Raw genomic sequence first — 12,225 nt, 5'->3', positions numbered from 1 at the left:
CCATTTTTTTCCCCTCAGCACCTATTAGTGCTGTCCAATCCTTCTCTACTTCCACCTGGGCCCAGCTCTGCACTTTTTGCTGCATTCACAACCTAGGGTTGCCTCCTCAGCTCCATACCCTTGTGTAGATCACTTGAAGGATGGCTCAGAGCACACTTAAGCACATTAGGTTTAGCCCTGCCAGACCTCATCCATTGAGCTGTGGTTCACACCTGAGGCCCTTGTCTCCACACCTTGGAGATTTTCCCAGCCCAGAACTTATGTGTCCACCACAAAAGCACAAACAGAGAAGAGAGAAGAGAGAAGGGCTCCTTATAGTGTCCACCACTACTCTTAAAAATCTTTCAAAGTAGAACCTGTAGGGCTGATGATGAGCACCCTTCCTATACTGGCAAAACAACTACAACTGCTGATAGATCCTTTAAACACGTGGATATTTGGTGCAGGAGCAGGTCCCTACTATGAAGAGCACACAGGGTAGCCCACAGGCCCAGGCCATCAGGACAAAGGCATCTTTGGCACAAGAACTCTGTGAATTCCTGTTCACTCACATATTAATTGAAGCCTGTGCTGTTACATATGCACAGAATTGCACTGGTGTGAAAGTTCAGCCTCAGCACTGCAGACTGGACTGGATTTGTTCCTGGTTTCCTTTACAGTACATCTGAAATCCAGCTGGAAATTTTAGAGCTCTGTGCATGTGGCCCACTGGAAAACAAGGTTTTTGGACTACACTCTCTCAAAATGCCCATTGGCTGACTCTGGGGTAGAATATCATTTGTGTGTGAAGGAGGCCTAGATCAAGGCCTCCAGAAAGTTCTTGCCCGAAAGTTTGTCATGGACAGTGAAGGAAACCCAAATGACAAACTGCTTTATGGAAATCAAATCTCAGGGGGGTACTCTTCAACTCCACAATCACAGCAAGGCAGGTGTGCAAAACAGAATTGAAAAAGAAGCAGATGTACCTGGGCCAATTCATACGATAAAATGTGGTGCATAAGCCAAATTTGGGTCCCTTATCACAATAATCTAACGTCTGCTTGAGTGTCACTGTAGTACTACTGAGGCTTCCAGATAATTTCTTCACTTTCACACTCTGGGATTCCTTCTAATTCTTTACCTTGGCATAGAAATGGGATTTCAGAACTCAAGGTGCCCAATAGAAGCAGAAGCAGTGTCAGCTTCCTAATAGGTTAAATAAAACCTCACGGAGCCAAAAGTTTTCTTTTCAGGGCTACATGGTAGAGGATGCAAAGAAACATGTGGGATTTTTAGGAAAATAAGAACATAGACATCTAGCACATATACACAAGACACTGAAAGATCCTTTAGCTGCACTCTGAGGTCTCCAACCTGTTAGATCTGCAGGTGGTATGAAAAGGAACATTTAAACAGAGAGACACAGTCAGGACAGAGCTCTGACTTGAAATGTAAACACTGAAAGATTCTTAGGGCCATCACATCAGGCTGGGTACCTTTTATATGAGCAGTGTTTCAAAAAAATTTACAAGATTAGATCACAGAATCTCTCAGAATGCTTGATCAGACAGTAGTGTAAAAAGCATAGCCCCTGAAACCTGCTCAAACAGTGAGCAACAGCAGAGACGTGAAAGAGGTAGATAGGACATGGAGAAAAAAAACTCTTCTCTAGTGTTTCCTATCCTTTCTAACAGTGTGATACTATTTAAGAACATTGGTCTAATCTAGCTCCAAAATGCTTATGTCCAAAATGCTCATTTCCAAAATGCTCTCCAAAAAGACATGCAATGTAGCAGGTCAGTGTTCTTGTTACTCATCTCTCTCCTGATATTGAGACAGAAAAATGTCCTACAGAGAGACATCCTCTGTACCCATTTCATCAGGTCTCTAATGCAAACAGAGGTGGTGATTTGCATATAGACAGCTTTCTACTGGAAAATTGCTCTTTTTTGTAGAGCAGAGAGCAGCCTTCCATTGGTAATTATTGATCCATGTTATGGAGCCAGCCAGCACTCAGCACAGTGATGCTGTACACACCATTCAGATGTGGCACAACCATTCAGAGGTCATGTTTTTCTGTCCCACAACAGGACTTCTGCAAGCAAGGCCCCTCATTTAAAAAAAAAAAAAAAAAAAAAAAAAGCTCAGGATTGCAGAAGAAAAAGAGAAGACCATGAAGAAGAACAGGAAGGATGACAGGGAACGATACAGATTAAGAAACATCTGGACAGTTTACTGTGAAAATATTCCCACATGTGAGACAAAGTAAAAAGGGTAAATCTCATTTAAGCTCCACTGATTCTCTGTATAACAGCCTGACTGAGCTCTCTCTTGTCCAGAGTACAATCATGGACACCTAGTTCATGGCAATCAAAAGGCCAAAAGTATTCAGGAATAGTCAAAACCTGAAGTAGCAGAAGAAAGTATAGGATACTGGATTTTCTCTGCAGACAGGTAAGCTTAGGTAAGGAGCAGACATTCACTGAAGCATCCATTACCCCACATGTAGGGACTCTTCTGAATGCCAAATACTTCCTTTCCAGTCTGCTCCCAAGAAGGGAGCTCCCACTGATTCAACACTCAGAAGCAAGCATGGAATTTCCATGTGGTTTGGGTCCTCGTTGCATGAGCTTCTTGCTTCAAACCTTGTTGTCAGAAAGCCTTCTCCAGAAATCCATCTCCATATACCCTTTCTCTAACTGTCTGTCATCCTCCCATGCTGCACATTTTCCCTTGGTCAGAGGAACCAAAAAGCTGTGTTTGCCCACCACCCACATTAGCTTTCCTTCAAAGCTGCAGTTATCACTCTCACCAAGCAGCACAGGCATGGGGAGCTCAGGGCAGAGTGAAAGAGGGCTGAGGTGTTCATGGCACAGCAGTGAGCAGTACCACTGGGAGCCCCACAGTACTGGAGAGCCCTAATGAAATACATTGGCACCAGTATAAACCATTGTCTCTCTGATTACAAAATGGCTGTGTTGAAATGACTGCCAGGCCCTGCTAAAACACCAAGCTCTTATATAGCACTTGTCAGCCATCATTTTCAAAGTGTTTTCAGAGGGTGGGAAATGATTTATGCAAGGTCACTGAATAGAAGCAAAATTAAACCCCTCTGTGTCTGAGTCATCTGCCAGCATCCTAACCACTGAACTACTCCAGGAAACCCTGGTTTCTTTGTCATGTTAGCCATCTACAGCACAGGATATAGCAAGAGCCACAGCTACAGCTGCACAGCTGAAATATCCCCAGAGTTATCAGGAGATTTAGTGGTGCAGATCTGAAGCACTATATGTGAGAAACAGATCTTCTTTTCATGTGCAACAAAGTGATGCAAATCACAGCATATTTCTTCTCTGAAATCTTTGGGACAGAGGTTCTCAGTAAGGCCACACTAGTATCACATTTACACTTAAGGTCACCAAAGCAGGAAACTAATAGTTTGTGAGATAAACTGCAAACTCTGCAGTTGCATGTGGTTAATGATCCTTCTGTGACCTTTCAGTTTTGCACCTTATCTTTTATTTAAACTATTTATTTAGAGGCATAGGGTTTTATACGAAGCATATACATTTTTTAAAGCATTTCAGGATTAAAGCAGTATGTTTTGGTAAGGAAGTTAGAGAAAGAGACACAATGTTTCTCTCTAAGCAGTTTTACAGAGCTAAGCAGGGATTCTGCACAGTGAGGCACAAATGAAGCTGGGGAATAAGGCAGAAGTTTTGGGCTCGCCAAGTAATGTCAGGTTAGCCATATCATCACCCAGCTTTTGGCACTTTGCGTTTGTGGAAATGGTTATCTCAGCTCCCTGTACTGTGAATGGAAAGAAGTAAAAATGCCAAGTTACAACCTGAACTCAGAGGCAGACCTATGAAGATCTCAGGGTAATATGTCTATCAACTATAGGAACGCTCACGACCACAGTTAGATGGCCTGGCTTCACTCCTTTGTCCAAGGTCACCCCTCTTGAGTACCTCCCTTTGTTTGACAGAAGAATTAGGAACCATAAAAAGGTTCTCAAGATACCAAAAAGTATTTTCTTAGAGGAGTAGATTGGAAGACCGAATTGGACAGGATTAAAAAAAAAAAAAAAAAAAAAAAAAAAAAAAAAAAGGAAACTAAATTTTCAATCAGTACACACAGTATTCAGAAAGCCCTGGAAAGCTCACTTTAATCTGCAGGGTATTTGCACATCATGTCACTTAGCAGGAGCCAGAAACTCAGGCTGAGGACATCACTTTGAATATCTCCTTGGGAAGCAGCTTCAGCCAGCATCCTAACATGCTCACTCCCACTGCACAGCCTCCACTGAAGCACTGTGTGTCACTCCCTCAGTTTGCTGAAGCTGTAAACTCATCCCATTCAGTCTTCTTGGAACTGTTTTGCTGTTAAAAAATGTAAATAATAGCAGCTAAAAAACTAACCCATAAAAAGCTTTGAAGTTTGCTTACAAACAAAATGCCTTCATAAACTCTCCCAATCATGTTTGTGCTAAAATATTGACTTTTCAGGGAGGTAAATATTTCTACATTGCTTATTGCATAGAAGCTTATTCCTGCTGTTTATTCACATGCCAAGGCCAGTTAGTACTGCTGCAGAGCATAAAATCCTAGGCTAGAAGCTTCAGTACAGTTCCCAGCTTGTTCTCCCTGAAGTTAGCCAGTGGCAATACTTTCATTAACTTTGGGGAGAGCCAGGTTTTATTTGCCTGCCTGTAGTGCTTCTCTGTGCCTTACAGTGGGCTTCAAAGGCTGTTGTGGCCTTTATAAAGACTTTTTTTGCAAGCAGAGTGCTGATCTCTCTTGTGTCCTGTTGTTGGACTGTGGTGCCTTGCACAAGCCATTCTACAAAGTTCCAATCACTTGTTTTTCCAAGGTAACAATCAGTTGTGGAGGATATTTGCAGCTGAGTCACTTCTAGCAAGGGCAAAAGGTAACGCCTGTTTGTGCAAGTGTAAGCCATATCTCTTCTTGGGGCTGTGCCATTTGACTATGGAGGGTGATAATTTTGCCCATCCTCCTCTCCCTTATATCTTGCTCAGGTTTTATTTTTCATGTCTTATTTGCAGAGCAAGGGAATTCTGACTTCTTTTTTATTTTTAATCCTGTGGCTACATCTCAAAGTAACCATCTCAGGCACTGGTCAAGTTTATATAAAGTACAGCTATCAATGCAGAGGAATGACCTCTCATATCTGCCTTGGCAGAAAAGGAACTATTTCCCCAGAAACAGAATAAACCAATCTATTGTATTTCCAATCTATTGTATTTCCCTGACAAAGTCACTTCCATATCCTCCAACTCACCTCATGCATTCCCAGCCTCCCAAACATACTCCCTCTCTACTAAGCTGGGAAAAGAAAGGCCACCAAGAGCACTCAACTCAGGCCATTCCCAGGCATGGAGAAGGTGGACCAAAACCAGCATTCTCAATCCAGGACTCAGCCAGAAGATTGTTGGAGCCTGCAGTCACAACCTTATTGCAAGAATGAGGAAAAGCTCCTGCAGCTGATGAGCTTTTGCCTCAGGTTGAGGCAGGGAGGGAGGAGAGCTACACAGGCACACAACTGCTGGCCTCATGATGGAAGGCACACGCTTGCTGCGTGTGGGCTTGTCAGAGTGGAAGCAGAGATAGATCTTCCTTAGCCAAACCCTTCCTCTTCCCTCTCCTGTTCTCAACACTTCTGCAGCTGAAGGGAGGTAATCAAACAGTCCAAAGAAACAACAGGACTTAATCAAAGGTATATTGTAAGTCAGTGTGGAGGTATGACTTGAATCAGCCTTCTGGATACCCTTGTTCTACACACAAAAGTTTTCTTGTCATGCCTTTTTCTCTCTTCTTGTTTTTACCTTCTTTTTGCCTGTTTTCCCTTATTCATGTCCTTTTTAATCCCCATCCTCACCATTTCAGCAGACATGTTACCTCCCCTCACAAGCCCAGCAGGAGTTTCTGATGATTCCCCTCGCCAAGTTGAGATGGAAGATTTGGGGAAAAGTGAGTCAACTTGGCTGAACTCAAAAGTTCAGTGCAACACCTGCCCAATGCTGCTGGCTTTCCTGACAGGTAGAAAAAAATTAATTCAGAGCTAACTACTGTGCAAATGCAGTGGCAGATGTGTGGAATGGACAGATGGGCTGAAAATAAGGAGATCCATACCCTAATTCTCTATTTTTTTCAGACTACAGTCAGACTACTGACTGCTGAATTTTCCTACATTACAATGTCCCCCTTCCCCACACACTGACACACCTTTATGTAGCTTTGGGCTTCATGCTTGCAAACAGGAAAGACTGCTCTGGGATATGAAGATCAGGGGCAGTCTTGACTGTAGTGAACATAAAATGGTGGAATACAGGATCACAACATGGACTTCAGTGTTTCTGCAGTTAAAAGAGCAGAAAAGGGAAAACCAGGGGAAAGGTACACCTGGTGCTGAATGGGGCAGGAGGCCTGTCGAATAGGGCATGGAAAATGCCAAGGTACTTGGTGCCCATTTCACATTTTACTGGTGATACCTGGCATCAGAAATTGCAGGGCCCTGAGATTAGAGGGAAAGTCTGGACCATGAAATTCTTACCATTGGTGGGTGAGGACCAAGTCAGGGAATTTAAAGCAAATATGCACAAGTCCATAAAACCTGATCCCCAAGTACTGAGGGTGCAAACCAGTGTCACTGTGAGGCCACTTTCAGTTATTTTTGAAAGGTCAGGGCAAACTGGCTTGTTTATGCGGGCTGGAAAAAAGTAAATGTCACTACTATTTCCAATAACAGCAAAAAGAAAGAGCTGGGGAACTACAAGTCTCACTTCTGTCACTGGGGTGGTGATAAAACAATAATCCTGGAAATCATTGCCAAACTTATGAAGAAGAAGATGACTAGACTTATTCAGCATGGATTTATGAAGGGGAAATAGAGCTTAAACCAAGTAGACTTCTAATGAGATACCTGGCTTTGTGGATGAAGGGACAGTAATGGATGTTATCTTCACTTTGGCAAGACTCTCGATACAGTTTCCTATGAAGTCCTCAAAGATGAACTGATGAAGTACAGATCAAACAACTGGATAGTGATATAGACTGACAGTTTGCTAAATTGCCAGATTTATTAAGTTGTGATTACTGTCACAAACCCAGCTGGAGGCCAATCACTAGTGGTATGCCCCAGAGGTTGATACGGCAGCCAAAACTTCAAGATATTCATTGATGACCTGGATGATGAAGCATCATCAGGAGTTGTTCCAATCCCTCAGCTCAGCTCTGGTGGGACACACCTGGACTGTTGTGTCCAGTCCTGGGTACACACTAAAGTCAATCCAGAGAAAGGTCATGAGGTTGGTTAAGGGATTGGAGAATATGCTCTACAAGAAGAGGATGAGAAAACTGGGGCTGTTCAGCCTGGAGAAGACTCAGAAGCATCTTATTCATGTGAATGAATTCCTGATGGGGAGCTGTTAAGAAGACAGAGCCAAACTCTTCTCAATGGCATCCAAGGACAGCACAAGGGGCAATGCAATAAGAAAATAAAAAAGTGTGGTCAAACATTGGAGAAAGTTGTGCAGAGGCATTGTGGTGTCTAAATATCCAGAGATACTCAAAACTGACTGAATATTGCTCTCAGCACTGTTTCTAGTTGTCCCCACTTTGAGCAGAGGGTTGAGCTAAGCCATCTCTAGAGGTTCATTCCAGCCTCAACCATGATATGATGCTGTGATACTGGATTAGTTTAAATATGCTGTCCCATACACCCCAAGTAAAGCAAAGCAGAAGGATCTCTAAAACTGATTCTTCTTGTTTGAAAACAAGGCCCTCTAAAAACAATAAATGGTACCTGTGTCATTCCTGTCCTGCTTTCCTAGCTTGTCCTTCAACCTCTGCTATTGATTCTAGCCTTTCATTATCTTTATTCATTAGGTTGCTTGGTTTTTTCCCCAGTGAGTAACCTGAATCTTTTCTAATGAAATTTAAGTCACTCTTATAGTGCACTCATTATTAATTTAAGAAAGATTAAGTCGCTTTCTGTATTTGGGGGATGCTCTTGTGCTCCCTTTCAGTCTTTTCTAAGTTGAGTACAGTTTTTTCAGTCTCAGCATGACAATACAACTCTTTCCAGATCTCTGATCATTCTTATTTCCCCTTTCTGGCCTCTCCCCATCTGAGCCAAATCTTTACTGGAGTGCCCCAGACTCAACATAATCCTGAAGCCAAGGCCTTACCAATGATAAGTGGAGCAGAAGGATGACTTCATCTGTCTCGCAAGCTGCATTCCTCTTACCAGAACCCAATACAATGTCTGCCTTTTTTGCAATCCCATGACACAGCTGATTCATGTTCAGCATGTGATCTACTATAACCCTAGCATCTTCTCTAAAGAGAACTGCCAGCTAAACAATTGTTCCCTGTCCCACATTGGTCTAGTTGCTCTATTTCTGCTTGGATGTAGCATTTTGCACCTGTACCACTGAGCTGTTCCTTTTTCAGCCTATTTCTGCAACTTGTCACAAACATTTTGAATTCTGACCATGGCTTCTAACATACACTCAGTTTTGTCATCACCAGCTGGTTATAGAAGAGGGTGAACCAGCACAGGCCCTTGCAGAATTCCACCAGCTACAGTTTTCTAGATAGATGGTGATTAATTTATTGTTAGACTAATAGTGTACTGCACAAGCACAAGCCTACAGTCACTATCACATAGTGACTTATTCTAGAGAACATTTGTCTTTCATGTCAGACTACATCACAACAAAAATCAAGAAGGCAGACCCTTCCCTTCTCCCATCCCCTAAACCATTTGCCCTACTGTAATAGGAAAGATCTGCTTTACATGACTTGCTTTTGATAAATCCATGTTGACTGCTGCTCATCTTGGTCTTGCACACAATTTGTTTAATACTTTTTCCAGAGTTTTCCAGGGTCTGGAAAATGGACATTAGTCCGCCTCTTCCTTCTCTTTTCCTCTGTTCCCCATTTTAAAGAAATAACTAGTCAATATTGTTCAAGAATACCTACTTTATGGAAGAGTCCAGAGGAAAAGTATTCAGGAATTTGTGTCAGAGCTTCAAGCTGGAGCCTCAGGACTCACCAGGTCTGTGAGACTTTTATTTCAGCTCCAGGTCTCTGATCCATGAGTTAGCTCTCCTGTCTGGCATGAGACAGAGGACATTGACCTACTTATGCATGAGTAAACTTGAATAGGACTTTCAAAATTACCACCTCTAAATGTCAGTGCTTAAAGAATGATGTCTAACTAGCAGAAGCTGATAGCTCCTGTGCCAAAACCTGGAAAGATCAAGAATTTCAATATGCAGGTATCTTACACTTAGTACTAGAGAGTAATTGGTTTCAAAATAATATATCTATGTCCTGGCATTTTATTATTATTCTTTTCCTTATTACTGCTCTGCTTTACGGCTTTCTTGAGATAAATGGGTACATTTTATCAGAGGTCTCATTTATCAGATATCATCTTAAAAGTAAATCATGCATGCCTTTGCTAAACATGTGGACTTCCAGGCCAGGCTGCCTTAAGCAGTCAAACCAAATCAAGATGCTCCAGGCTTTGCACTGGATCTAATCAGTTACAGAAAAGGGCAAAATCTCCCTCTAAACTTTTCCCCTCTCTCACCTTTCCCCTGACTGGCAGGTTTCCTCTCCAGTTTTACACTTGATGGCTCCCAGTCAGGTTTTGTTTTCCAGCAGCCCAGCCGTCACTGTCCCTGTTTTCCCAGAGACAACAACGTACATCAGCGTTCGCTATCTATCCAAGTCACATCCTTCCTCAGATATTTGTTCCAGGCCTTTGCAGTCAGTACCTGTTGCAACAGGGGGTCTTGCAAACTTAGTTAGGCAACCTGATTGTTTTTGATGGAAGTATCTTGAGTAAACAGCTCGTTATGTACATGGCCACTTGCTCAAGAGGTTGAACAGTTGCATTACTCATTTACACATGGGATGTTTTGAAAATAAAACCTAAAATACTGCCTTCTTATCAGCTAGTGTTTAACTCATTCGTGTTTGCAAAGGATGATTCTGAAATTCCCTTTCTAGAGTTCCTTTCCTCTTATGACTGTTTATAAAAGGTGACCAAGTTTATGACGGCCCGGGGGAGGTAGCTGTAATTAATCAAAGCACAATTGAGGTACTAACATCCCGCCTATCTGAAATCTCCCTCTAGTTTCAATTGAACAAGTCTTTCCTTTCCACTTCCTAGCCTAAATTGTTGTTCTGGAATGTTAAATATTTGCCAGAGATCACTCCAAAGCTGGCAGTACTTCAGCAGGAGATAAAGTGACCTCTGGGAACTATTTGCAATATTTTCAAGAGATTCTGAAATCCTACAAGGAGGTAAAAAAAAAAGGATCTTTACACAGAATAAGATTTTCATAATGATTAATTAATAAGCATCATATTCAGTGCAAACTGAAACTTATCTGCATACCTAAACTAGAGCCAGTTGCAACTGAAGAACAGTTTCAAAAAATTGACACTAATATCATGATGCCCAATTAAAGGGCTCAAAACCCCAACTGGAGTGTCTGCAATTACAAGTGAATCTGACAGAAACTCACTGCAATTCAGGATGTATCCTGGTCCTGGGATTGTGCTGAATGACCAGCACAGCCGGAAAGAGTTTGAAGAATGTTGTCTCCAAGTAATCATACTGATCAAGATGGAACATGCTATAATAAATCAAGTTGCATTTAAAATCTTCCTTGTTATTAATATGACATGAATTTAAGAGCAGCAGGGGTTGTAATAAGCTGAAAAATGTGAAAAAGGCATGTATTTCTAAAAGAAAAAAAATCCTATTATGATACTCAGTGGGAAAAAATTAAGGTTTTTGTTATAGTGCTAATTAGCACTATTCGAATAATCAGTTTAATTCACCTGATGCTTTGTTTTTAGTGCTGTGGACCAGAGTCAATAGCCCCAGCCTCAGTCCTCCATTTTTAACCATTCCTGTTCTTTTTCCCTGCTGGACTCTCAAGGATGCAACTTTCTAGCTTGGCAATTTTCTCTGAAAAAAGATTGAGCAGCCAATTTTCTTTATTCTCACATCTATCTGGCCAGCCACAATAAGCCCCAAATTTCAGAAAGTGCAATAAATATAAAACAAACAAACAAACAAACAAAAACCCTATCCAAACCACCATGGAAATAGCAAATTCAACTATTCCTATTGAATTATGGTGCTTTAAACAGACCCCTGAAGCCAGGTTTTCAAGTGTTTAACATGCCCATTTACTGCTGCTTTTTTTTTTTTTTTTAAAAAAAAGGTCCATATTGGGTGCTGAGCACCCACCATCTTGTAAAAACCTGGCATCTGCAATTAGTCCAAGCAACTATTGTGCAATCCTAATTACCTGTTTACACACATTTAAATAAGTGGTCACCACCAAAGGCCATGTCTATACTGATAAAATAAATGTTCCTGCGACTATTTCTGGCCCTAAGAACAACTGACATGTCTGTACAATTAAATTCCCTTATCCATCAAGACAGACCAGCCATATCCAACCTTTTAATTGAGAGCTGAATAGCCTGTATGGACTCCCAATGCTTTGGAATTGTTTGGAAGCCTGCTGGTTAACACCATCCAGCATTGCACAATGGAACATTGTAACTATTCAATACCGTGGATGATTGTGTATCAGAGACCAGGAATGTGTGCTGCTTAATATACTAATATGGACACAGGCTGAGAATCAACTGTGACCTGAAAGTCTCATGTTAGATGTAATTATTTTTTTATTCAGAACCAAAATAAATGTCCCTCTGTAAGGCAAATGAAGACTGCCTATTCCTCTCTATGAACTTCATTCAATTTTGCCTTGGCTGTTAGAAAACATATATATTTATAGTGCATATTGTTAGATTTATGTTGCAGATTTTCCAGGAAATACCAGTCAGGGGCAAGGACCCTTGCATGAACTACAAATGCAAAACAAGAAGTGTCTACTTCAAAGGTTGCAAATTCAAGATATATCATCAACATGTATGGGACTGGCTGCCTTGGCTGATGCAGATGCTGATGCAGATAGATGGCAGCTCTCACTGCCCCTGCTAATCCCAGGGTTGGACACGTGGGAAGCACGGTGTTGAAAGATTCATTTGAGCTGGCCAGGAGCCAGCTCCAGTCCAGATGTAGTCTAGACAAATCAGGCTGTAGCTGCCAAGAGCCGGGACTTGGGAGCTCGTAGGCAGCGCTGTGTAAATACAGCCTGGCTCCTCCAAGCTGCAGCTAGACAGA

The sequence above is a fragment of the Onychostruthus taczanowskii genome, unplaced genomic scaffold, assembly GCF_017590055.1.
Source record: "Onychostruthus taczanowskii isolate IOZ18803 unplaced genomic scaffold, ASM1759005v1 scaffold27, whole genome shotgun sequence".
Lineage (NCBI taxonomy): Eukaryota > Metazoa > Chordata > Aves > Passeriformes > Passeridae > Onychostruthus > Onychostruthus taczanowskii.
This window is presented reverse-complemented; position numbering follows the sequence as displayed.